This window comes from Primulina tabacum, chromosome 16 (genome assembly GCF_025594145.1).
Source record: "Primulina tabacum isolate GXHZ01 chromosome 16, ASM2559414v2, whole genome shotgun sequence".
NCBI lineage: Eukaryota > Viridiplantae > Streptophyta > Magnoliopsida > Lamiales > Gesneriaceae > Primulina > Primulina tabacum.
Genome location: NC_134565.1, coordinates 21,698,242 through 21,720,984, shown reverse-complemented (window position 1 = coordinate 21,720,984; position 22,743 = coordinate 21,698,242). Strand labels below are relative to the sequence as shown.

General features: G+C 38.4%; 1 non-coding gene across 1 annotated transcript; it reads right to left on the bottom strand.

The window, feature by feature from the left end:
- Positions 1 to 22,263: 22,263 nt before the first annotated feature.
- LOC142530242 (small nucleolar RNA R71) lies at positions 22,264 to 22,369 on the bottom strand. Its single transcript, XR_012816083.1, has one exon. It is a non-coding gene; the product is annotated as a small nucleolar RNA R71 (small nucleolar RNA).
- Between the last annotated feature and the right edge of the window lie 374 nt (positions 22,370 to 22,743).

Here is a 22,743-nt window from a genome sequence, read left to right as displayed (position 1 = left end):
GTTATTGATATCTGTTTCATGCTTTTATATCTGTTTATATGATTGCATGTTTACATTGTTTATTCTGGGATTATATTCTTACCGGAGTTATCCGGCTGTTGTTGTGTTTGTATGTGTGCATGACAACAGGTGGGACAGGATCAGGGTCACGAATAGGATGAGAGATTCAAGTTTAGCGTGGAGATTCGGACTTAGGAGCAGATTTAGTTTTCAGCGCTTTATGTAGTTCTTGAACACTAATGGATCTGAATATCTGTTGTACAAGACTTGTACTTTATGTTGATACTTATATCAGACTGATTTCATTATGTTCCGCACTTATGTATTTTAAAATAAAAAAATTTAGACCCAGATTAATTAAATGATCCTAATAATGATTAAGAAGACGAATTAGGTTCGGGTCCCCACACCTTGTTCCGCAACCTTCTCTCTTGACTGTCCAAGATTTGAGTAGTTCTCTCCTCATAAGACAGATTTGGTGTAAGTTGTAAGGACTCAAAGTTCAGTACATGTGAATGGTTTGACATGTACTTGCGGAGCATCGACACTTGGAAGACATTGTGAACTCCTGTGAGATTAGGTGGAAACGCCACTCGATATGCTGATTCTCCCACTCTTTCAAGTATATCAAATGGTCCGATGAATCTTGGACTAAGTTTGCCTTACTTGTCAAATCTCATAACACCCTTCATAGGTGCTATCTTTACAAACACGTGATCACTTACTGCAAACTCGAGATCTCGTCTTCTTTTGTCCGCATAGCTTTTCTGTCGACTCTGAGCAATTTTCATTCATTCTCGGATCTGAGCGACCATATCCTCTGATATTAGGTGGCAACGCCACTTGGACCCTAGTGTAGCTCTTTCTCCTACCTCACCCCAATGAATAGACGACCTACATTTTCTTCCATTGAGTGCATCATAGGGATCCATTCATATGGATGACTGATAACTGTTATTGTAAGTGAAGTCCAATAGAGGTAGCTTCGGTTCCAAACTTCCTTGGAAATCAATCGCACATGCTCAGATTAGATCTTCTAAAACCTATATGACTCTCTCGGACTGACCGTCTTTCTGAGGATGAAATGCGGTGTTGAATAGTAGTTTAGTCTCCAACGCTGAATGAAGACTCTTCCAAAATAATGAAGTGAATCGTATGTCCTTGTCGACATTATAGATACTGGAATCCCATGCAGTCTAACTATCTCTCGAATATATAGCTCTGCATACTAGGTCATAGACAAATTCGTCTTAACTGGTAGGAAATATATTGACTTAGTAAGCCAGTCTACTATTACGCAAATGACATTTAGTCTTTTCACTATCTTTGTCAATCCTACCACGAAATCCATAGTAATATTCTCCCATTTTCACTAGGGAATGGGAAGTGGTCGAAGCATTCCCTCTGGTCTTTGATGCTCTGCCTTCACTTTTTGACATGTCAAGCATTCAGATACAAGCGTATAATATATCGTTTCATTCCCGGCCACAAATATAAAAGTTGCAAGTCCTTGTTCATCTTGGTATTTTCGGGATGAACAGAATAAGGGATACTATGAGTTTCAGTCATAATGTCAACTCTAAGTGAATCACCACTAGGAACCCATAGTCGACCTCGATACTTATCAATGTCATCCTCGAAAGAATATAACATGCTGCCCTTCGATTCATTTTGTTGTCTCCATTTCTGTAATTGTTCATCATTAGACTGTCCGGCTCGAATTCTATCTCGCACAGTGGAATGTACTATCAACGTAGCGAGATTAGGGGCCTTTCCCCTAGCCTAAAGTTCAAGATGAAACTGCTAAATTTCCACTTGTAGAGGCTTCTGTACTGATAAATGGGTCAAGACTGACCATTTCCTACTCAAAGCAACCGCAACTACATAAGCTTTTCCAGGATGATAGCTAATGTCATAGTAGTAGTCCTTTAAAAGTTTCAGTCATCTTCTTTGTCTCATGTTCAGCTTTTTTTGAGTGAGGAAATACCTGAGGCTTTTGTGATCAGTAAAGATCTTGCGTTCTTGCAATACAAGTAGTGCCTCCAAATTTTCAATGCAAATAGGACTGCTGCAAGCTCAAAATAATGTGTCGGATAATTATTTTCGTGTACCTCCAGCTGTTTAGACGTGTACGCTATGACTCGCTCATGCTGCATAAGAACTACGCCCAGCTTCGAATCATCGGTGTACAACACATATTCCCCTTGTTCTGTCGGCATCACTAGAATTGGTGCGGTAGTGAGTGCTTGCTTCAACTGATCAAAGCTATTTTGACACTACGGTCCCATACAAATTTCGCATTTTTCTTCGTAAATGATATCAAGGGTACTGATGAAAAACCCTTGATGAACTTATGATAGTAGCCCGCCAAACCCAAGAAACTGCATATTTCCGTCACACCTTTAGGCACTAGCCATTGCTTGACTGACTCGACCTTAGATGGGTCGACCTCTACTCCATCTTTTGACACGATGTGGCCCCTTAAATTTCGAGAATTTTCAATTTAGTCCAGGGAATTTCGAATTTTGCCATTTTAATCCCTTAAAGATTTTCGAATTATACTAAGTTTTCCTCAATGATTTTTGAAAATTGCTATTTATTCCCTTAAGTTTCCAATCTTCTTCAATGTGATTACCATAGCTAATGTTTGCAAAAATTCTACGCCTGATACCTTAGAATTTGAAACATGCAATTCTAAATCATCAAATCAAGTTCAATGCATCTCGATTTAATTTTAGCATCCATGCTTTTATCTCAAGCAAGAAAGCAATGTAAAACGCTTAAATAGTTAGAGTACCTGTAGTAAGCGTAGTATCAGGCTCTACTTGCTCAACATTCATGACGTAAGCCCTTTCAGTCATGTGTTGTTTAAGCTTGGGCAATCACCATCCTTATTCCCCATTCCTCTGCACTTGAAGCACTGGTAGGTGCCCCATATGCACTTGCCGTTATGATGGTGATCGTACTCCTTGAAAAGTAGCTTCTCAGTAGTCTTCGGGACGTTTTATTTAGGTGGCTGTCCTGGTCGTTTGTACTGTCCTGGCCGCTTCGGTGGTCCTGTAAACGACTTTTTGTTCTGCTGACTTGATTGCTCGGCACGGTTCCTCTTGCACTGCATCTCCCAGTCAATATCCTTCCGAGATAGCTCAGCTCAAAAAGCTTTAATAATGGCAGTAGTAGAGTCAATTGGATCAGTCAACATCACATCTTGACGGATCATCGACCTCAATCCATCCAAGAAATGTCGTAACTTCTCCGCAGCATCATTTGAAATCAAGGGCACAAAATGATAGTCACTATCAAGCTTCTGCACAAAATCAGCAACAGTAAAGTCCCTCTGCCAGAGACTCATAAACTCTCTCTTCAACCTCGAACGAACGTCGGTAGTGAAATATTTATCATAGAATATCCTCTTGAAATCCCTTCAAGATAGAGTCGCTAGATTAACCCCTCGTTCCGCTCCCTCGCACCATAAGGAAGCGTCGCCTTTCAGCAGATAGATGGTACAATGAACTCGGTCAGCATCCGCCATATCAATATACATAAATATCTCCTCTAAAGATCTAATCCATTCCTCAGCCACGAATGGATCATTAGTGCCAGAAAAATCCGCAGGATCCATCCTTCTAAATCTCTCATAGACAGCTTCCAGTCAGACCCTCGCACCATTTCCCACGAGCCATACCGGCCAGTACCTGGGCACTAGTATCCTGATTAGGTGGAGGCTGTAGAATCTTGAAACGAACTCGACTTTTTTTTCTAATCATAAATCATAACTCGAAAATTCTCTAAAATAAATAGCTTAGTATTTCTAACAATCATAATAAATTAGCAACTAAAATCTCAAGTGCATAAAATAAAATCCCTAAATCATCAACTAACAAAATATCCTAAATCGGCCTTTAAAATAAAGCATAAAAATATCTTTAATAAAATCATTAGAATAATCTTTTAAATCCTTTATTTAACAAGCTAGTGCGGAATCATAAAGGCCCTCGAGTGTGTACTGCGGCATCCGATCCACTCAATCACCAGCGCCTCCCATAATAACATCATATCCTGCATCAGACAAGCCTATTGAGTCTAAAGACTCAACACATTCTAAGCATGGAGAGCAAATAATACATATACAATCACATGCATTATTAATCATACTTTTATTTAAAGTAGCTTTTGAACAATAATAAAACATTTAAAATCATTTAAAAATCATTTAAGCATAAATAAATCATGTAAAAAGCTTTAAGCATAAATCATATATCATAAAATTATTTTAATCATAAGCTTTCAATCATATATCATTTTGGGTGAGGTTTGATCCTTGAAAGTGACTAGCTTTTATCCTCCGATCGACTAATCATTTTTCAGCTCCACATGGCCCATGGGGGTGGGCAGTAGGCTCCAGCATGAAAATACGATCGCCGGGGTCCTCTTGGGCCTTTTCCCATACACGGGGTACCTCTGGAGCCTTGGCCCGTATATGGGCTCCCTCAGGGGAATTGGCCCTCACGATATCTCCACAAAATAATATAAGTTCACAATTTTCTCAAAAAAACGGATCCCCCACACATCATATATCATTTTTCACAGTCAATTCACATCCCTCAAAATATTTTTTCCATTTCTTTAAAAATCACAAAATATCATAATTTTCCAAAAATAGCATTTTAAACAATAAAAATTGCACAACTTTATAATAAATCATATGAAGGATCGTTTGCTGAGCATCTTTCAGATGCTTCAAACAAAATATTCTCCAATGAGCTGCAATAGCTCGTATTCTAAGAATATTAACACCGATGAATTAAATCGAGTTTGGTTAAAAAAACAATCGGAAGAAACTCGAAGTAATCCTTCGTGAAGAAAACTTTTATATTAGAAAACATTTTAAATTATGTAAACTGAATAAACGAAAAAGGGTAGATTAGTTTTTGCATTCATCCGTTCAGTTATGGTGACAAATGAACTGACGATACTCTAATTGATCCAAAAAGTTTGAAAACAATAGTTAATCAGTTAAATACACAAGATATGTTCATGGATGTTCGGAGACTTCAACTGATCCTACGTCACCCCTTTTACAGCCTCGGGTAGGGTCCATTAGAAGACTTTGATTTATACAACTCTTTGTACAAACCCACTCAGCTAGAAATTACACTACTGCCTAAACCGAACTCCTAGCTACGACTGAAGGCATCACCTTCCAGCCAACACTTCTTTAACGTCTATGTTTCAAAGGCTACATACACAAGTTTAACGTCTTTGTGTAAAAATGTATTTGAGTGGTTGAGAGAATTTGTGTGTAAGAAGTCAACAAGGATGTTCTCACATACTGAGGGAAAATGGCCTCTAAACTAAGCAGCAACACGTTAAAGTGTCCCTCTGGGCTGAATGCTTCTGAAAGCAGTTGTTCAATGTGCGTGACCTTTTTTTTCTCTCTTGAAGAAGCTTTTTTTTATTGAATCTCGTTCTTTTTATTCAGCTTCTTCTTGTGGTATGTATATTTTTGAGTCTTCACTGATCTTCTCTTTATATAGGCAGGAAAACTGAACGTGCAGTGAGACTCATTTTTTGTATCCGTGGCATCTTGAATCCGTTTCTCGAATTTTCGACTAGCACTTCTGAAACATTTTGTCTTTAATGCTCTGATGCAACGTCCATTATTTTCCTTGGTCTGGAAAATGGCTTTGTACCTTCACGTACAGCTGGATTCCACTGAAAGAGTTTGTCTTCATCCATAACTGAAAGATTCTGACTGATGCTTCGAACTGGTCAGCTGAACTGATCTTCAGTTGGGCTGGTGAAAACAGTTGGCTCGTCAGTTGAACTGATTTTACTCTTGTTCAGTTGGACCGATCAGCTGGGTTTCTTCATCAGTTGAACACTCCTTCCGGCTGGCCAGGCTTCTGAGGTTCTCTTGCTGAACCACCTATAACCTGAAAAATCAGCTGGACTACTCAATTGACAGTAACACTTAGACTAATTCAGTTTGTGCGATCAGTTGGGTCTTCAGTTTGCGATGTAAACAGCTCGTGAGTGATCCTAGATGCTGCACATAAGGTAGATTATTAGTAACATAATTAACAAGTTTTGTTATCATCAAAAGCAAGATTGCGAACTTGAAAAGTTCCAACATTATAAAATAGCATATTTTCATCAAAATCATCATTTTAAATCATAGAATATCATTTAACAAACATTATGATTTTTCAGGACGCTGCCAAACTTTTACGTATTTTCCCTAGTATAAAATGATTGTTTTGCCCCTAGATGTAAAAATTCTCGATTTTGACTTTTTCTTACTTTTATTGGCATGGGTTCATCCCAAATAATTATTTAAGCTTAAATCTAAATTTTCATAATTTTATCTAACTTAAATTCTGGGTTTTCGATTTAATTCTGTAATTACTATTCGTAAGGCGTTTTAATCCCGATAATATCCAAACTTGAATATTTTGATCCCAAAATTTAACCATAACCTTTTTATTACCTAAACTACCCATTAAAATCGTGAGCCACCCCCGTGGACCCATGGTTCGAACTTTTATTATTTATTTAGACTTTTTACACCTATTCGAAACCACCGAGCCATTTCCAATTTACTCGATCCGCGCCCGAGCCACATTGAGCCAAACCCTAGCTACCCCACCTAGGGACCGCACTGACCAGCCTTAGACCAAAGTACCAGCCCTTAACCACTCGAAAAACCTCCTGCCCGTATGCACCAAAACCCACGGCCATCTCCTTGTATTTGTTGGGGTCCTTATCAATCTAGGACTCCTCTAGCTTATTAACACTCGGTCACACACCCTTCTAACCATCAATAGACCATGCTCCAACCTATCCCAGACAAGACACGAGCCCCTAACCCACGCACAAGGCCGCGCGACTAGCCCCCACGCCAGCCGCAAACATGCGCGCATGATTCTCCTTCAATAGCTGTGGTTGCCTTCCTCATGAGCCACCGCTGCACCAACCCAAGCTCCACCCCCTAGCCACCTTCCTTGACCCTGCCCAGACCCGACCAAACCTAGCTCAAGCCCCTAAACCGCACTGCAATCCTGCACAGAAACAAGAGCTATGCACGCCCCTTCCTTAAGCGTATGGACTCCTTCTTGCGTGGGGGTTCCTAATCGAGCCACCACCAAGACCAAGTCCTCCTGAACCTCACTAGAACACCCTAAGACTTTGCTTGAACAACCTAGCCAGGCCCCTCCCAAGCCTACCCGTTGTAACCTCCCGGCCGCAAGATAACACCCTCGGGAAGAGTCCTATGCAGCGAAGACTCTTCCCTAGCCCTGCTGCACGAGTCCTATCCCACTAGGACTCTACCAAGCCCTCACGCCTGACCCTCCTTGAGCCCCAGCCAGCACTGGCCGAGTCCCCGAGCCCCCATGCCCCATGCAAAGCAACCGAGCCACATGACTCATGTAAAACCATGTAAAACCCCACGGCCCTCTCATATTTCTTGCCCACGGTTCCAGCATGTTCTTTTCTTTAAATTAACATGTTTTGAATATAATTAAATCATATTTCATCCTACTTTGGCAGCAGTACTCATTGGATTCAAAATTTTTTCATATAAGCGTAAAACAACATATTTTTGAAAATAGCCGTTCTACCGTAAAAATTATCGAACACATATTTTTTTCATGCATAAACAATTAAATCAAGCATAAAATAATTTGTATGATGTTAAAAAGGGTTTAGAAAACGTGCCTCTTGCGTTTATAATGCTCGAATATACGATCGTTTGCGAGGGTGCGACATTGGATGATCGAACGATGAAGAACACAAGCCTTTTCCTTCCTTGATATTTTCAAAAATTGTGTGTGTGCTTGAGGTGTATTTCGGCTGCTAGGAATGTAAAAATATGGTGTTTTGAAATCCTAGGTAATTTGTTTATAGAATTAAACAACATGCTAATGAGATTTGGTTTTGAGCTTGCATGCTTAAGGGTAATTGGGCCTACTGAAATTAATTAAATTGGGCCCAATAACTCCTATTTAATTAAAACATACAAGTTTATAAAATTAGTTTCCCAAAAATAATATTTTTGATCTTTTAAAATTTCTTGTTTGCCCAAAACCGGCTTCTCGGAAAAATCGAGCTCGACTCGTAAAATAATTCGAACTCCAACATTTTCAAGAAAATTAAATTATTTTTAATCATATTAGGAAGCCTTTCCAATATTTAATGAAAAATAATTATTCTTGTCTTGGTCGTCCCTGGTTTCCTTTCCACTGTCTATTATCGAATATCCGGGTAAAATCCTTAATTTCATGTAATCATGTCATATTATCATTTAATCATGCAATCATTTAAAATCAATTAAATAGAACAATTAAGCAGTTAAAATAATTTGCATGCTTATGGTTTACGTAGGTTGGTTTTTCGGACTTTACAAATCTCCTCCTCTTGCCTATCCTCATTATCACTTCGAAGAACTCGTCTAGGAGGTATCTCTGTACAAATCGTCCACACCACATAACCAACATGCATTTAACATTTCATATGAAACATTCATCTAACCTCTATATCATGTATCATAAAATCATTTAAAGTTCAACATATAAAATCAAATGCAGGAAAAACTCACAAACTAGAGGTGCGACTTCTTGAGTTTCTCGGAGTGGCAGTAACACAATCCTTTAGGGATCCTTGGCTTTGATATCAACTGAAACGTCCACTACTTTTAAACCTTAAAATCCTATTATTTTTTTTAAACATAAATTCAAAATTCATATTTAAAATACTTAAACATCCCAACAACTAAAAAAAATTTTAACATTTAAAAATTTAAAGTGCATAAAATCCCTAACTTTGTGATATATGTGGGTTTTACGTGTTTTTCTTATTATGTGATAGCCCATTGTGTTGCATTTATCATTTACATTGCATGCATTTTGTGTTATTTTGACATAATTTATGTTTTCTTGTTGCTCATAAAACCCTTGGTTGGAAATGCAGGTGATTGTGAATAAATAGAAAATAAAAGGAAAAATTCGAGAGTCATCCGCCCGGGCGCACATTTATGTCCGCCTGGGCGCCGGCAAGGTGTGAGGAAAAGAAGAATTTTCGTGAAGGTCATCCGCCCGGGCGGAAACTTATGTCCGCCCGGGCGCGCTTGAAATTTTGGAAAGATTTTTGGCCGATTTCTTCCCTTATTTCTGAATGAGGAAGGATATGGTAGAACCCTAGGCACAAAAATTAGATTATTCAGCAGCCAAGGAGCCTAAGGAGGAGAAAAAAGCTTGGAGAAAGCGCTTGGATTGAAGATTCAAAGATTTCCGGGCATAGTTCTTTGTGTTTTTCGTCAATTCTCGTATTTCTAATTTTGTTTTTATCCTTTAAACATTGTTGTGTTTATTTTTACTATGAATTCGAGTAGCTAAACTACAATATTTGTTGGGATTTAGGGGGATCTTACCCCGAACTCTGATTTAGTTAATTCATATTTCAATTGTTGGTTTTTCCTTGATTGTATTACTGTTTTCATTATCATTATTAAATAATAGCTAACTTTAATAATAATCTTATATTGCGGTGAGTTCGAGAGAATAGCTTGTAATAGGAACGAGTTGCATAGTTCGTGGATCTACAATTTACATAGACATATGAAATTGTATACGCGTCGATAATAATAGTCCAGTAGGGCGAAAACTAGGGGATTTCATAGACCGTTATGTGATTCACTCTTGATAAATAATTAAAGACATTTAATTACTACATTGATTAGAATTAGTTTGGCATAGCTCGAGAGGACGTGTTCAATTGAATAGGAAATCCTGTCGGAAGCATACAATTAATATCGAATGAATTAATAAATTAACAAGGGGTAGGTGAACTGAAATTCCCAACTAATCCATTTTTCATTGAATTTTAATCAATCATTCTAGATAGTATAACTCATTATTTAATCAGTGAATCTTTTTATTTGCATGTTTATTTGAGTATAGTAGTAATAAACAATCAAAACCATATTTTTATTGAGGATTCCACCCGTACCCTCGTACATTATACTATTACTTGACATCGTGTACTTGCGATTAATTTTCGAGCATTCAAAACCATGTTTTTATTGAGGATTCCACAGTGCAAGTTTTGCTTGATCAAGTTTTTGGTGCCGTTGCCGGGGACTGTTAATTCACAATTTTATTTTTAGTTATTTTCTTTAGCATTGTTTTTATTTTTCTTGAGCTAACACTCCACATTCTATTCCAGATATCTTTCCAGTGCATGCCGAAGTCACTTGACGTGGAGCTTGAGCAGTTTGATCCAGAAATTAAAAGAACTTTCCGCAGAAGGAGACAGCAGCAGAGACTGAAGGAACTGATGGAAAGGCACGAGCACGAGCATGAGGAGGAACACCATGAAGGCAGACATGTTGAGATACCACGCCAGTATACCGATGCTAGAGTATGCCCAGCCTTCTTTGGATGGTGCACGCCCCAGCATTGTGAGGCCTATTGTGCGGGCAAACCACTTCGAAATCAAGCCAGCCATAATTCAGATGATTCAGAATACAGTCCAGTTTGGAGGATCTGCAGTAGATGACCCAAACACGCACATCGCAGATTTCCTTGAAATTTGCGATACTTTTATATTTAATGGAGTATTTGATGATGCTGTTAGGTTGCGTTTATTTCCTTTCTCCTTAAGTGACAAAGAAATTGCATGATTAAATTATTTGCCTGTAGGTTCGATCACCACATGGGAGGACATGGAGAAAGTGTAAGGTCCAAAATTAAGACGACGTAATCCCAACTACATGGAAATGTAGGAATTATGAAAAAATGAGTAATTAATCGATTTTAATTGCTAATTGATTGTGTGACATGCATCTTTTTATGTTAAATAGGATTTTATTATCATCATGCATAAAATTGTATCTTTAAGAAATATTCAAGTGATGATCGAGGAACGGGGGCCGAGGGCTGAAAAACGTAAAATATTTTTTTAAATAATTGTTTTTAATTATTAAAAATATGAGTGTTGCTTTTTCACATTTTTGAAAATATGGGATTTTGAGGTGATTTTATACGCCGAGACGTAAATTTTATCGGTGTTGGTTTTCAACAAAAATACGAACTTTTTAGTAACCCGGCTATTAAATTCACAAACATATTTTATCGAAAACCATTTTTATGATTTAATTAAATCCTAATTAAGACTAATAGGCCAAATTTGATTGGCTTAATAGGCCTAAGCCTAGTTAGTAACTTAATTAGTATTTAGTATGTTAAAACCCAAGAATTGGCAACAAAAAACTCACGGCCACACACTCAAAAAATTCAGAAACTCTCCCCACCACCCCTTACACGATACACACTTACACACCACAAGTTGAAGGATTTTCGTGAGGTTCAAGGGAATTCAAAGCCAAGGTTCTTGCCCGTTCTTCGTCATCAACGTTAATTCATGCGTATAAAATGCAAAGGCACTCCATACATCTCCTTTTCTCATCCATCATGTCATAATATCTTTTTAAATATTGTGTGCATGAAGATCATGAAGTTATTTTCTGTATTTTTCGGATTATTGCACTTATAGGTGTTAAACTCATGACTTTGAATCCAATAAATTGTTTTATGCATGTAAGGGGATGCCATGATGTTAGGATATGATCAAGAGATGTTTATACATGATTTTAAAAGGTCCTATACTTACGAAAAACACTGCACCACAAGCAACTCACCGAAATCGTTATTTTCCTGTCATGAAGTTTTGGGGTTCGACTTTCATGTTCTAAAGGGAGGGATGGCCTAAGATTGGGTTCAGGGCTGGCCTAGATTCTGGTTGAGTCAAGGGGAGAGTCCGAGCCAAGCTAGGACTCGGGTTAGAAGGGCGAACTTGCACAGAATTGCACAGAAAGTTGCACGGCTTGCAGGGGAGTGAAGGCTCGGACCAGGGCTCGTGGGATGGGCTAGGGTAACTCATTAGGGTCCTATAAAGGGGCACTAGGGGTTGGTTTGGGTGCTGGGGTGACGGCTAGGCTCCCTAGGTGCACAAAGCTAGAGTCCACACAAAGTGCAACTCTCGGCCACAGCATGGGTTTTGTTAGGGGGTCACGTTTTTTGGTTGGGGCTGGTTCCTAGGGGTTCCTAAGGTCCATTAGGGTTCACTAAGGAGTCGGTCAGGGTTTGGGAAGGTATGGCTCTAGGGTGGCTCGACAAAATCGAGCCACGGCTCGGGTGGAGACTTTTGTAGGTCATGTTAGGGTTTTTTCAAAGAAAAAATATTTGAAACATGGCTCACGGGTGTCGAGCCATGGTTCATAAGGGCTGAAATAATATCAAAAGTCTAAGTTGTAAGTTTATGAATTTTATTCTAAACTTTGGGTTTTTTTTCGGGATTAAAACACCGTCAAAACAATTAATTAAATGAAAAAGTTTAATGTTTAAGCTAAATAAAATAATGGAAAAATTAATTTAGGCTTAAATAATTATTTGGGACATGTTAGAGTCAATGAATTCAAGAAAAAGTCATAATCGAGGAATTTTACGTCTAGGACTAAAACGGTCTTTTTACACCTTAAAAATTAGTAAACTCCATGGCAGTGCTCTAAATTCTATTTTTATGATATTATGATTATTTTTAAATGTTTATGAAATGTTCATGATTAAATTATGATTTTTAAATGTTTATGTGATTTTTATGATTTAAGGAAGACATATTGTATGCTTGGTTTCAAAAACAAAAAAAAATGTTATGTAATGCATGATTTTATAAAGTCATGTGAATATAAAACGTTGAAGGAAGTGAAGTAATTGTGACTAATTCGATAATGTTTGAGATATCGTGAGGGCGACGGTCCCAGTGGGAGCCCGACGATCGTATTTCCATATTACGAATATGAGGATATGAGGTTTGAGGTAAGAATGAGAATATCGTGAGGGGAGCAGGACCAGAGGGAGCCCATTTATGGAAAAAGGCCCTAAAGGGAGCTCCGACGATCGTATTTCCTTTCGATGAGGATAGGCCAAGGCTCAGTTAATCGATGAGAGTATCGCTAATGTCTCCGCCGCCAAGTACTGTGGTTACAAGATGGATCCATCGACTTTTGAGGTTTGAGAAAAGTGACAATTAAAGATCTGAATTCAACAAAGGAAAAGGAAAGGGAAAATGTTTATGATCATGTTAAAAGGCTTTACGTTATGTCATGTTGAGGAAAAAGGATAAAGTTAAGGTTTATGTTTGCATGTCATGAAAATGTTATTTTTATGTAAAAGTATTTTTACTGTTGCATGTGGTTTTATATGTATTATTTGTTATAAATATTATGGTGTGTTGAGTCTTTAGACTCACTAGGTGTGATGGATGCAGGTGAGTTTGAGAGAGGTCTTGATAGATGATTTGTCTGGACTGAAGGTTCACACAACCCGAGGACCAAAGCTTCTACTTCTTCCGCGTTTACGATCTATGATTCATGATTTACGTTAAAGATTTTAAGACTATTTATTTATGCTTTTGAGAGATTTTTGAGAGGTTTAGTATGAGCTATACTTTTCAAATTTATTGCTTTTTAGGTTTAGTAAAACAGTTGACAATTTCATTTTATGACTATTGCACTTGATTTTTAAGATACTTGTTGGTTGGTTAATTTTTGAAAATGGTGCAAAAATATTTTATAAAAATATTTTTTATGCATGTGCGAGGCTCGGCCGAGGGTGATTAGTTAAAAAAAATATTTCTAGTACTTTTAAAGCAATAAAAAGGGCAGACGTTACAGTTGGTATCAGAGCAAAGGTCCTGTAAAGGGTTGTGCCACCATCAGCGCCAAGAAGATCAGTCGTCAAGCCTCAAAGTTGTAAGTTTTACATGCTTTATATGATTCAGTATGATGTTACCTGCACGACGATATGAATATTATGTTTACGTTACATGTTTACTAGCTTTTTGAGTACGTATGCTTTGCATGCTTAATTTGCTTAAACGAGTTAGGATATGTAACATGATTAGAGAACTTAGATTTAAATGCATGTTGGTTGCGTTAAAATTTGGAAAACGTTCAGACTAAAATGCCTCCTAGACGTGCCCCTGTTAATGGAAACCATGCAGAGAACAGTGTGAATCATCAAGGAAATACACCACCACCACCACTACCCGAGGATCCTGCTACTCGAGCATTAGAGGGGATGGCTCGTCTCATCGAGCAGCAGCTACAGCAACAACAGTCACAGCAGCAGCAGTTGTAGCAAATGCGGCAGCAGCAGTTCCAGCAGCCACCTAGGCCGCATCATGATATGTATGATCAGTTCCGGAGGCTAGGGCCGAAGGAATTTTCTGGCACTACCGATCCTTTTGCTGCAGAGGGTTGGATTCGTTCACTGGAGGTACACTTTCGCTATCTAGATATGGGAGATGCAGACCGGGTGAGGTGTACCACTTATCTTTTTAGGGATGATGCTTCTTTATGGTGGGAAGGAGCCGAGCACGGTGTTAACCTTGCTACACTTACTTGGGCTCAGTTCAAGATGATATTCTACGAGAAGTATTTTACTATTGATGTTAGAGGACGGCTGAAGAGATAGTTTATGAGCCTCCGTCAGGGAGACTCGACTGTTGCTGAGTTTGTCAAGAAGTTCGATAAGGGTTGTCTTTTTGTACCCCTTATTGCCAGGGATGCTGACGAGAAGTTTAGACAATTTATAGATGGCCTACGACCTACCATACAGAATAATGTTATGATGATGCGACCTTTTGACTATGCTACTGCCGTCATTTATGCTTTCCAATCTGAACAGTCTATGAAGGACATCGATTTTGAGATTCAGTGCAAGATGCAGCACTTTCAGAACAATAATCAGCCAAATAAGAAGCCTTATACAGGTCCTCCTAGACCTCAAGGGCCTCAAAAGCCCCAAGGTCCAGTCAAGAAGCCAGCACCACCAAAGCCACAAAATCGTAGAGCACCAAAGCCTGCTGAGAGGCAACCATGCAAGGAGTGCAATCGCCTATATCTTGGAAAATGTGAATGGGGACCATTTAAATGTTTCAATTTCAAGGAGGACTGGACACAAAGCTACTGATTGCCCAAAGAGGAAAGCAGCTACTATGGCACGAGCTTATATTATGAATGCCGAGGAGGTTGAGAAAGAGGCAGACACTACACTCATCACGGGTAACCTAGTCATTTAACATTTTTATATTGTTTATTTTTGCATGAAATATTAAATTGGTTTTTAGAATTGATTTGGGAACAAGATTTAACCTAGTGAAAATTAGGATGGATGTTCTATTTAGTTGGATTTAAGTTATGATTTTAGGAACCATAGAAGATGATATTAATTTTGTGCCATATTTTATTTGATTCCAAATGAAAAGTTGAGGGCCAAAATTTAAAGGAAATCATAACTAAGGGGATTATAGGGGTTTCGAAAATTTTTGGAGTCAAAAGTGAAAAATTGAAAAATTTGAGGTCTAAAATGTAATTTTCGATAATTAAGGGACCAAAACGTAATTTACCAAAAGATAAGGGTCTTTAATGCAATTATCGAATTCTTAAGGACCATGATTGTAATTTTCAAAATCTTAAAGGACTAAAAAGAAAATGTTCGAAAATATAAGGGCCTTAACGCATATATCCGAAATTTTGGGGACTAAAGTGCAAATTTCGAAAAATTGAAGTGCTAAAATGCAATTTTTCAAAGAAATGCTTAAGTTCAACGCACAATCTACATTCAACTTTGGGAATTAATGATAGTAAATCCTACAGTTTCAACATGAAAAGATTTAAAAGACATTTTCGCCGCAGGGAGGATCATCATTCTAGGTGTGGCTACCTATGCACTGCTAGATTCGGGAGATACACATTCTTTTATATATGAAACCTTCATGAAAGGACTGAATATTACTCCTCAAGATATGGTTTTGGGTTTCAAAGTTTCTATTCCATCCGATGATCAATTGCTCACGTCTAAGATTGTCAAGAATCTGGAGCTTCATTTATTCAAGGATGTTGTGGGGCAGATCTTATTGTGCTTCCTATGCTCGAATTTGATATTATACTTTGCATGAATTGGTTATCAGCAAATGGAGCTTCGATTGATTTTTGTCAGCGAACAGTGTCTATTCGCCGCCTAGTGGTAAATCTTTTGTCTTCGAGGCGGCGAGAAACAAACAAATGTCGCACATTATCTCTTGTCTACGTGCGAGGAAGCTTATTAAGCGTGGATGCCAAGCTTATCTAGCATGTGTCACTATTGCACATGCATCTATCAGTCAGAAGTTTTAAGATGTTGATATTGTTAGAGATTTTCCTAGCGTCTTTCCCGATGACGTTTCTGGAATTCCACCCGATCGTGAAGTGGAATTCTCTATTGATCTAATGCCGGGCACAGTTCCTATATCAAAAGCACCTTATCGTCTATCACCTGCTGAAATGAAAGAACTAAAAGATCAAATCCAAGAATTGCTAGACAAGGGTTTCATTCGCCCTAGTTATTCTCCATGGGGCACACATGTGTTATTTTTGAAAAAGAAAGATGGTAGTATGCGTCTTTGCATCGATTATCGAGAGCTTAATAGGGTCACTATCAAAAACAAGTATCCATTGCCAATAATTGAAGATTTATATGATCAGTTTCGAGGAGCATCGATATTTTCTAAGATTGATCTGCGATATGGATACCATCAATTGAAAGTTAAAGAGTCAGATATACACAAGACGGCATTTCGCACGAGATATGGGCACTATGAGTTTATGGTCATGCCATTTGGGTTGACCAATGTGCCAGCGATCTTCATGGATCTCTTGAATCGCGTATTTCAGCCGTATCTGGATCAGTTTATTATAGTCTTCATTGATGACATATTGATCTATTCCAAGAGCAGAGAGGAACATAGCCGTCATTTGAGGATCGCACTACAAGTACTGCAAGACAGGAAGCTATATGCAAAGTTCAGCAAGTGCGAGTTTTGGCTGGATAGAGTGGCATTCTTAGGCCACATCATTTCTAGTGATGGCGTGGAAGTTGATCCAAGTAAAGTGGAAGCAGTGAAAGAATGGCCAATACCAAAGAGTGTTACCGAGAAACGCAGTTTCTTGGGATTAGCTGGCTATTATCGCAAGTTTATTCAGGGGTTCTCGTCCATAGCGGTACCTATGACCGCCTTGATAATGAAGAATGCAAAGTTTGTTTGGGGACCCGAGTGTCAAGACAGTTTTGACAAGTTGAAGCAAGCCTTGATCTCAGCGTCAGTGTTATCTATGACATCAGGGCAAGGAGAGTATGTTCTTTATACCGACGCTTCTAAACTTGGTTTGGGTGCAGTTCAGATTCAAAACGACCGAGTTATCGCCTATGCATCGAGGCAGCTGAAAATTCACGAAATGAACTACCCTACTCATGATCTTGAGCTTGCAGCAGTAGTCTTTGCACTACATATTTGGAAACACTACCTTTATGGGGAGAAGTGCAAGATATTCACCGACCATAAAAGTTTGAAATACTTCTTCACTCAAAAGGAGTTGAATATGAGAAAGCGCAGATGGCTTGAATTAGTAAAGGACTATGATTGTGACATTAGCTACCATCCTGGGAAAAGCTAATTTAGTGGCAGACGCGTTGAGTAGAAAAGCAGCAGTTATCACTCAACTATCACTCCAAAGACCATTGTTGTCCGAGATACAGCGGTTTGAGCTTACAGTGTACACTAGGGGCGAGGCCCCTAATCTTGCCACACTATCAGTACAGTCAACTTTGAGAGATAGAATTCAGGAGGGACAATCCACTGATGAGCAGTTGCAAAAGTGGAGAGCTAGAGATGAAGCCAAGGGCCGAAAATTATATTCAGAGGTGGATGGTTTAGTTCGTTATCGAGATCGTTTGTGGGTTCCTAGTAACGATTCTTTAAGAGATCTTATTATGAAGGAAGCCCATGACACACCTTAATCCATCAATCTGGGAAGAACGAAGATGTAAAAATATTTGCAGTTGTTATATTGGTGGCCAGGCATGAAGAGGGACATTTTGAGATTTGTATCCGAGTGTTTGACTTTTCATCAAGATAAATCAGAACATCAAAGACCAGCGGGGAAATTAAAGCCACTCCCTATTCCCGAGTGGAAATGAGAAAATATCACTATAGACTTTGTTGTGGGATTGCCAAATACTGTTAAGGGATTGAATGCCATTTGGGTCATAGTGGACCGTCTTACGAAATCAGCGCATTTTCTACCTATTAAGACGACATTCACCATGATTCAGTATGCAGAGTTATATATTCGATAATTAGTTCGTCTGCATGGGATTTCTGTATCTATTGTTTCTGACTGAGATCCGAGATTCACGTCATCTTTCTGGAAGAGCCTGCATGCAGCGATGGGGACCAAGCTATTATTTAGTACAGCATTCCACCCTCAAACCGATGGTCAGTCCGAAAGAGTTACACAGATTTTGGAAGATCTATGTGAGCATGTGTTATTGATTTCCAAGGCAGTTGGGAACCAAAGTTACCTCTAGTGGAGTTCACCTACAATAATAGTTTCCAATCATCAATGGGGATGGCTCCTTTTGAGGCACTTTATGGAAGGAAATGTAGATCTCCTATTCATTGGGACCAGGTTGGAGAAAGAAGAGATATTGGTCCGGATGTGATTGAGGATACTGCCGAGCTTGTAGTCAAAAATCGTGAGAGAATGAAGACTGCACAAAGCTGATAAAAGAATTATGCGGACAAAAGACGAAGGAACTTAGAGTTTGCAGTGGGCGACCATGTATTTGTGAAAATAGCACCTATGAAGGATGTTATTCGTTTTGGCAAGAAGGGCAAGCTTAGTCCAAGATTTATTGGTCCGTTTGAGATTTTGGAGAGGATTGGGACACTAGCTTATAGAGTGGCATTGCCACCAGCGCTTTCATGAGTTCACAATGTGTTCCACATTTCAATGCTGCGGAAGTACATGTCGAATCCGTCACATGTGCTTAACTATGAACCACTTCAACTAACTCCAAATATGACATATGAAAAAAGACCTGTCCAGATCTTAGCAAGGCAAGAAAGAAGATTGCGAAACAAAGTCATTCCAATGGTCAAGGTTAAGTGGCTGAATCACTCGGAAGAGGAAGCTACTTGGGAAACTGAGAGAGACTTGAAGAGTCGCTATCCAGAATTATTCGATAAGTTCTAATTTCGTGGATGAAATTTTATTTAAAGAGGGAGGAATTGTAAGGTCCAAAATTAAGACGACGTAATCCCAACTGCATGCAAATCTAGGAATTATGAAAAAATGAGTAATTAATCGATTTTAATTGCTAATTGATTGTGTGACATGCATCTTTTTATGTTAAATAGGATTTTATTATCATCATGCATAAAATTGTATTTTTAAGGATTATTCAAGTGACGATTGAGGAACGGGGGCCGAGGGCTGAAAAACGTAAATTGTTTTTATTAAATAATTGTTTTTAATTATTTAAAATATGAGTGTTGATTTTTCACATTTTTGAAAATATGAGATTTTGAGGTGATTTTTTACGCCGGGACGTAAATTTTATCGGTGTTGATTTTTCAACAAAAATACGAACTTTTTAGTAACCCGACTATTAAATTCACAAACTTATTTTATCAAAACCATTTTTATGATTTAATTAAATCTTAATTAAGGCTAATGGGCCTAATTTGATTGTCTTAATAGGCCTAAGCCTAGTTAGTAACTTAATTAGTATTTAATATGTTAAAACCCTACAATTGGCAACAAAAACTCACGGCCACACACTCAAAAAATTCAGAAACTCTCCCCACCACCCCTTACACGATACACACTTACACACCACAAGTTGAAGGATTTTCGTGAGGTTCAAGGGAATTCAAAGCCAAGGTTCTTGCCTGTTCATTGTCATCAACGTTAATTCGTGAGTATAAAACGCAAAGACACGCCATACATATCTTTTTCTCATCCATCATGTCATAATATCTTTTTAAATATTGTGTGCATGAAGATCATGAAGTTATTTTCTGTATTTTTCGGATTATTGCACTTATAGGTTTTAAACTCATGACTTTGAATCCGATAAATTTTTTTATGCATGTAAGGGGCTGCCATGATGTTAAAATATGATCGAGAGATGTTTATACATGATTTTAAAAGGTCCTATCCACGCAAAAAACACTGCACCACGAGCAACTCACCGAAATCGTTATTTTCCTGTCATGAAGTTTTGGGGTTCGGCTTTCATGTTCTGAAGGGAGGGCTGGCCTGGGATTGAGTTCAGGGCTGGCCTAGAGTCTGGTTGAGTCAAGGGGAGAGTCCGAGCCAAGCTAGAACTCGGGTTAGAAGGGCGGGGAGGAGTCCTTGTGATCAAGGACTCCTCCCCGAGAACTTGCACAGAATTGCGCAGAAAGTTGCGCGGCTTGCAGGGGAGTGAAAGCTCGGTCCAAGGCTCATGGGCTGGGCTAGGTTAACTCATTTGGGTTCTATGAAGGGGCACTAGGGGTTGGTTTGGGTGCTGGGGTGACGGCTAGGTCCCTAGGTGCACAAAGCTAGAGTCCACACAAAGTGCAACTCTCGGCCACTGCATGGGTTTTGTTAGGGGTTCATGTTTTTTGGTTGGGGCTGGTTCCTACGAGTTCCTAAGGTCCAGTAGGGTGCACTAAGGAGTCAGTCAGGGTTTGGGAAGGTATGGCTCGAGGGTGGCTCGACAAAATCGAGACACGACTCGGGTGGGACTTTTGTAGATCATGTTAAGGGTTTTTTCAAAGCAAAAATAATTGAAACATGGCTCACGGGGGTCGAGCCATGGTTCATAAGGCTTGAAATAATATCAAAAGTCTAAGTTGTAAGTTTAGGAATTTTATTCTAAAGTTTGGGTTTTTTTTCGGGATTAAAACACCGTCAAAAAATTAATTAAAGATAAATGAAAAAGTTTAATGTTTAAGGTAAATAAAATTATGGGAAAATTAATTTAGGCTTAAATAATTATTTGGGACATGTTAGAGTCAATGAATTCAAGAAAAAGTTATAATCGAGGAATTTTACGTCTAGGTGTAAAACAGTCTTTTTACTCCTTAAAAATTAGTAAACGTCATGGCAGTGATCTAAATGCTATTTTTATGATATTATGATTATTTTTAAATGTTTATGAAATGTTCATGATTAAATTATGATTTTTAAATGTCTATGGGATTTTTATGATTTAAAGAAGACATTAAAAGACATGTTGCATGCTTGGTTTCAAAGACAAAAAAATGTTATGTTATGCATGATTTTATAAAGTGATGTGAATGTAAAACGTTGAAGGAAGTGAAGTATTTGTGACTAATTCGATAATGTTGGAGATATCGTGAGGGCGACGGTCCCAATGGAAGCCCGACGATCGTATTTCAATTATTACGAATATGAGGATATGAGGTTTGAGGTAAGAATGAGAATATCGTGAGGGGAGAAGGCCCCAGAGGGAGCCCATTATATGGGAAAAGGCCCTAGAAGGAGCCTCGACGATCGTATTTCCGTTCGATGAGGATAGGCCATGGCTCAGTTGAATACTGAGAGTGTCGCTGATGTCCCCGCCGCCCAGTACTGTGGTTACATGTAGATGGATCCATCGAATTTTGAGATTTGAGGAAAGTCACAATTAACGATCTGAATTCAACAAAGGAAAAGGAAAGGGAAAATGTTTATGATCATGTTAAAAGGTTTTATGTTATGTCATGTTAAGGAAAAAAGACAAAGTTAAGGTTTATGCTTGCATGTCATGAAAATGTTATTTTTACGTAAAAATATTTTCACTGTTGCATGTGATTTTATACGTATTATTTGTAATAAAGATTATGGTGTGTTGAGTCTTTAGACTCACTAGGTGTGATGGATGCAGATGAGTTTGAGGGAGGTCTTGATAGATGATTTGACTGGACTGAAGGTGCACACAACCCGAGGACCAACGCTTCTACTTCTTCCGCATTTACGATCTATGATTCATGATTTACGTTAAAGATTTTAAGACTATTTATTTATGCTTTTGAGAGATTTTTGAGAGGTTTAGTATGGGTAATACTTTTTAAATTTATTGTTTTTTAGGTTTGGTAAACAGTTGACAATTTCATTTTATGACTATTGCACTTGATTTTTAAGATACTTGTTGGTTGGTTAATTTTTAAAAAGGGTGCAAAATATTTTAAAAAAATATTTTTATGCATGTGTGAGGTTCGGCCGAGGGTGTTTAGTTAAAAAAAAAATTCTAGTACTTTTAAAGCAATAAAAAGGGCAGACGTTACATAAAGCGTTTCTCATTAAATACTTTCCTCCATCTAAGACCATGAAGCTGCGGGCAGACATCACTACATTTGCTCAATTCGAGCAGGAGACTTTATATGAAGCATGAGAGCGTTTCAAAGATCTATTACGAAGATGCCATCATCACGAACTGCCACTTGGATTAGTTGTTCAAACCTTTTACTATGGCTTTCTTACTCCTAATCGTACTATGATAGATGCTGCTGCTTGTGGAAACCTCTTGAGAAAAACTGCTGAGGAAGGATAAGAGTTATTGGAGGAGATGGATGCTAGCAGCTATCATTCTCAATCTGAAAGGAACAACCAGCGAAGAAGTGCAGGAGTTCATCAGGTAACTAACCTTTCCGCTATTAGTGCACAACTTGATGTCTTGAACAGGAATTTGGATGGTTTGAATATGGGTGGCATGGCTATGTGTCTTCAAGAGATATTTTGTGTAAAATGCGGAGGATAACACTATATTAAGGACTGTCAAGACAGTGGTCCTTTTTATGTGCAAGAAGGGG